The following is a 5,823-nucleotide window of genomic DNA, read 5'->3' as shown; positions in this document are numbered from 1 at the left end:
AAGAATCCAGCTGCCAGTGCAGGAGACATGAGTTCGATCCCTGACATGGGAAGATCTCACGTGCCGCAGAGCAACTAAGCCCGTGGGCCTCAACTACTGCGCCTGCACTGAGAGCCCGGGAAAGGCGACTGCAGAGGCCCGCGGGACATAACTGCTTAGGCTCACACGCCCTAGAGCCCGCGCTCCACAAGAGAGGCCACCGCAACGAGAGGCTCAAGCACCGCGACCAGGGGCTGGCCCCCGCTCTCCACAGCTAGAGGGAAACCCACACAGCGATGGAGACCCAACACAGCCGAAAAGAAATACACAAATAAATAAATAAAATTATTTTTTTAAAAAGACACAATCTCATATTTATCTTTGATCTTCAGCTCAGTTCAGTTACTCAGTCGTGTCCGACTCTTTGTGACCCCATGGACCGCAGTACACCAGGCCTCCCTGTCCATCACCAACTCCCAGAGTTTACTCAAACTCATGTCCCTCAAGTCAGGGATGCCATCCAGCCATCTCATCCTCTGTCATCCCCTTCTCCTCCCACCTTCAATCTTTCCCAGCATCAGGGTCCTTTCCAATGAGTCAGCTCTTCACATCAGGTGGCCAAAGTGTTGGAGTTTCAGCTTCAACATCAGTCCTTCCAGTGAACACACAGGACTGATCTCCTTTAGGGTGGACTGGTTGGATCTCCTTGCAGTCCAAGGGACTCTCAAGAGTCTTCTCCAACACCACAGTGCAAAAGCATCAGTTCTTTGGTGCTCAGCTTTCTTTATAGTCCAACGCTCACATCCATACATGACTGAAGGAAAGACCATAGTTTCGACTAGAAGGACTTTTGTGGGCAAAGTAATGTCTCTGCTTTTTAATAGGCTGTCTAGCTTGGTCGCAGCTTTTCTTCCAAGGAGCGAGCGTCTTTTAGTTTCATGGCTGCAGTGAAAACTACACATGGCAATGCTTTTCTAAGTGCTTTATACGTATTAACACAATCCACATAAAAAGCCCCAAAAGGGGTTCTCTGATTATCCAGATTTTAGAGAAAGCAGAGACCTCTGTGTTAAACAACTTGCCCAAAGCCACACAGTTAGAGGCAAGCTGGGCTCTGAAGCGGGGCGGGCAGTCTCCATCCAGAACTCAAGCTCCCAACCATGACACTAAACCCCCCTGCCTGGTTCCCCACCCCCACCCCACCCCCCCAGGTGGGCACTAGATAATCCCCAGCCAGGGTCAGATCGTGGTCACAGCCACACTCTTGGCCACTGACTTTGTGTATCAGTCATCTCCTGACTCACTGATACTGTGTGACAACCACAAACCTCAATGGCACACAGCAATAAACATTCATTTTCCCACCAGTCTGCAAGGCAGGGGGTGGTTTGGCTGCTCTGGACTCGGGCTCAGCAGATCTCAGTTTGTCCAGCTCACAGGTCGGCTGATGGTGGGCAGGTAGGCTGGGCCTGAGGTTGCTCTCACGCTGACCTGTCTGACAAGTAGCTGATTATCAGCTGGGATGAAAGAAGTGACCCAGCCCTGGGTCTCTTCTCCTCTGGCAGGCCAGCCCAGAATTGTTGAGATGCATGGTCACCTCCTCCAGGCTGCACTGACCAAAGCAAATTGCCAGAACAACCAGGCTCAAGTACCAGGGAAATAGACTCCACCTCTCAGGGGCAGAAGCTGTGAAGTCATTTGGTAAATGGTGTGATGACAGAGGAAAGGGGAGAACTGGGCGTATTTTTGTCATCCATCCACCACACCATGTGTCTATTTCCACTTTCATTTTCACACCTCCTCTTATTCTCAACTCACAGAAAATCGGGGCTAGGCCAAGCGGGGCCTCGAAGCGGCCAGTCCCCTAGTCACCCATTCTACAGATGGGGCCTGAGGCCCAGAGTGGGACAGGAAGGTGCCCCAGGACCCCAGCCCGGGACACGCAGCCTGGCTGCCTCCCCTGCCTTGGAGCTGCTGGTCTCCTCACAACACCTAGCACGGAGCCCCCAGGATGAAGGCTCTCCTCTCAACCCCCCGCCCCTCCTGCTCTCCAGACTGAACACTCCACGCCTACACGAGTCACACCGGAGCCCTGAGCTTTGTGCACTTGCCTTTCCCATACAAATTGCCTTCACCTATTATTCAAGCCCCAGATCACCCCAAAGGGGAGCAGAAGCAAAGCTATTATAACAACCAGCCTTAGCTTTTACTGAGCACATTGTTCTAGGCGCTTGACATGCATTAACTCATGCAATGCTCACACCAACCCCAACTACAGACAGGAAGAGTGGGGTTCCAAGAGGTGAAGAACACGGAGCGAATCAGTATCAGACTGGGGACACAAGCCTGGGTCAGTCCAGCTCCCACCCCCAGGCTACACCAAGTCACGGGGATAGTCTGGAGAGGGGGTGCCTGGGCTCTTTGTGTTCATGTCCCCAGAGCTCAGGCCTGGAAGGATGCACTGGGGCTGGGGCTCGTCTCCTGGAAGAGCTGTGCATGAGCCCACCAGGAATCAGAGAGAAAGGATGTCAGAGCTCCTTGCATGTAGCCTGTTCTTGTTCAGTCGCTCAGTCATCTCCAACCCTCCAACCCCATGGACTGCAGCACGCCAGGTTTCCCATCCTTCACTATCTCTCTGTGTTTGCTCAGACTCTTGTCCATTGAGTCAATGATGCCATCCAACCATCTCATCCTCTGTCACCCTCTTCTCCTCCTGCCCTCCATCACACGGAGCTGCCCGGTTCATACCCTGATTCTGTCACCCAGTAGCTGTGTGACATTGGGCAGTATATTTCACCTGTCTGCACCTCTGTGTCACAATCTGTAAAATGGGAATGGTACTAACAGTACTGACCTCCTGCATTTATTGTGATGATTAAACGAGTTGACAGATACAAGGCAATTACTGGCGCGCAGTGAAGGCTCCGTAAACACTGGCTATCATTATTGCTGTCTGGCTTCTTTTATGATCTCTCTTCTAATGTTATCACCCTTTTGATTTCTGGAACACCAGCGTGCAGACCTCACCAGCTGCTAAGAAGTCGGCTCTCAAAGCTGCCCTGCAAGATGTGAATCTGTCCACCAGAGGGATGAGCAAGGAGCGGTCTGCGGGTCTGCATCCTGCCTTCACGTCCCCTGAGGGCTGGGTCCATGCTTTTAGAGACTAAGCGATGGGAAGGTGGCCCCCAACCCACCCCCTCCGCCGCCTTATAAGTCCAAATAAAACCAATGCTAAACCATAAAATGAGCACAAGGTTTAACAACATTCTGATTCTTTGGGCGATGACAACGTTGATGCTTTTCCCCAAATAAAACCTGAGTTTATTTCAGTGCCTCCGAGAGCTGGCATCTAAGTGTGTGTGTGGTCTGACTTGGCATGTTTCTAAACTGGGCTCCAGGGGGGCCTGAGGAATCCACAGACCCCAGGAGCTAGGACCCTCAGGAAGCAAGGAACAGATCCTCCCCCAAGAGCACCCCACCTCCAGGGGGATGCAAGAAGAAAACCCCCACCCAGAAGGCTAAAAAAAACCCTCCAACCAACAATTTGGCAGCTGCGGTTGCCAGGGAGATGATGAGGGATGCGTGCACCACCAACCCTCACTTGGCAGAGCCCCCGCCTCCACCCCAGGGGGGGCATTCTCTTGGTGTCACTGTGGGGGCGAGGGGCCAGGCCGGGAAACAAGAACCCGGGGATCACATTCCCCCCATTGTCCCCCGCTGTCCTCAGAGCAGAGGGCGTGGACCAGACAATGGGGTGACGGACAATAGGGACCAGCAGATGGTCTCCCCCACCCCCTGCCCCACCAGCTGGTGCTGCTCAGCGTGCCAGGGCTCTCCGGGAGGTCGGAGTCGGGGCCCGGGCCCAGCTGGCTGCAGACCCCAGCTGCACACCTGCCTACACTGGGATTTTGGAAAGAGGCTTGAACTGGGAATGAAGACCCTGGAGCGCTGGAAAATAAAAGGAAAAATAATAACAAGCAACACCCACTGTGTCTAAAATAAATCTGCTCTTCATCTAAAATCTAAACTCCAGCAAGGCCCAGGAAGACCCAGCCCTGAGCCAGCTCACTGCTGTCTCCTGAGTACTCTGTCCTGAACCTCTGCAGCAGGATCACACTGCCCAACTTGTGACAGCCCACCTTTCCAGTTCCTCTGTCTCCACATATGCTATCCCCACACCTGGGAACCCCGCCACCTGCCCTCTGTCCATGGTCAGCCCTTTCCCATCCTTGAGATCCTACCTTAAATAGCTCTCTTTGGAGAGACTCTGAAGCACATCAGTTTGGCTCCCTCAGACAGCACTTGTCACAGTTTATGATTGATTTTGTTTTCTGACTTACAGTCTGCCTCCCCACCCACCCCCCACTGTCTGGAAGCTCCCAAACACGGAGCCTGTGTCTGTCTCACTCTCTGCTACATCCCCAGCACCAAGAACAGTGCCTGGTGCCTGCTAAGCGCCCAGTAAATGTTTCTGGAACTTCTCAAGTTCCATCTATCTGAGGAGGATGTTTTTGTCCCCATTTTACAGAAAGAAGAGGGGAAGTTCAGAGAGGTTAGTAGTTGATTAAACCCGAGCTAGAATCTGGGGCTAACCCAACCTCCAAAACCCTGCTCTTACCGTCACTCCACTGCCTCCTCCCAGCTCTGTTGGCACTCGGCGAAGGATAGGTCCCTTCCCCTTCCGGGCCTCTGTTTTCCCGTCTGTAAAATGGCAGCACAGAGTTTAACATCCCTAGAGGTTCCTGCTACTCTGACAGCCTAAGATCCTCCCAGAGGTGAGCAGCCCAACCAAGACCCAGCTGTCCTCTTCAGTCCACATCTCACTGCTGCCTGCGCTGCGGGGGCATGAGTCTTGGGTTGAAGCGCTGACAAGGGTGACGAAGAAGTGGAACTCTCACTCACGGCTGGTGAAAATGCAAAGCAGCAGATCCGCTTTGCCACATCCTTGACATCCACTTACCATATGAGCCAGTGATTTCACTCAAGAGAAATGAAAACAAGTGTCCACGCAAAAGACCTCTGTGTGATCACAGAAGCTTTATCTGTAACAGTCAAAAACTGGAAACAACCCCAATGCCCGGCAGCGGGTGAATGCACAAAACGTGATGCCACTATCCGGTGGGGTACTACTCGGTGGTGGAAAGGGATGAGGTCCTGCTACAGCAACAACAGGGCTGAGTCTTAAAATAATTGTGCTGAACGAAAGAAACTAGACCCAGAGGACACGCATCGTGTGACTCCGTCTACGTGAAATTCTGCAAAGGGCAAGGCTACAGCAACAAGAACACAGATCACGTTACCTGGGCCTGGGGGCAACTGCAGAGGGGCATGGGCTGATGAAAATGGTCTGTGTCATGACTGCGGGCACGGCAGCACAACTCCATACATCTGTCATTATTCACCAAATTGTGTACTGGAAATTGGCGCATTTTCTTGTATACAAATGACACCTCGATGAAGTGACCGAGCAAGGGAAAAAGAGGAGTCCTGGGTTTAGGTACCAGCTTTGCCAAGCCATTCTCTTGCTTCGAATCTACCTGAGGACTGAGTCTGGGCCTCCTGGACATCAGTCTTTGTCCAGCCTAGTAAGGAAAGCCTGGCTGGGGGCAGCTGTGACCTGGCTGGGCCCCTCACGGGGCTGCTCCGGGTGCCCCCCTGATAAGCACCCAGCAGGCCCGGGGTGGGTTTGGGGACTGCCTGCACTCCTCATCTCCTTTCTGCTTCCCCAGACACTGAACAAAAACCAGACCAGAGACACGGGCGGCATCACAGTCCCTCCTGGGGACCTCCTGGCGTCACTCACGGAAGCTCTGTCCTCCAAGTCTGGATACTCCCTCCCAGAGG

The 5,823-nt window shown here is 53.1% G+C and overlaps 1 long non-coding RNA gene across 1 annotated transcript; it reads right to left on the bottom strand.

Moving 5' to 3' along the window:
• Positions 1-315: 315 nt before the first annotated feature.
• LOC133234167 (uncharacterized) lies at positions 316-4,589 on the bottom strand. Its single transcript, XR_009732051.1, has 2 exons — positions 1,345-4,589; positions 316-933 (listed from the first exon to the last, which is right to left on the bottom strand). It is a non-coding gene; the product is annotated as an uncharacterized LOC133234167 (long non-coding RNA).
• Between the last annotated feature and the right edge of the window lie 1,234 nt (positions 4,590-5,823).

The sequence above is a fragment of the Bos javanicus genome, chromosome 2 (genome assembly GCF_032452875.1).
Source record: "Bos javanicus breed banteng chromosome 2, ARS-OSU_banteng_1.0, whole genome shotgun sequence".
Lineage (NCBI taxonomy): Eukaryota > Metazoa > Chordata > Mammalia > Artiodactyla > Bovidae > Bos > Bos javanicus.
Note: the sequence above shows the minus strand (reverse complement) of the source record. Positions and strands in the feature narration are given on the sequence as shown.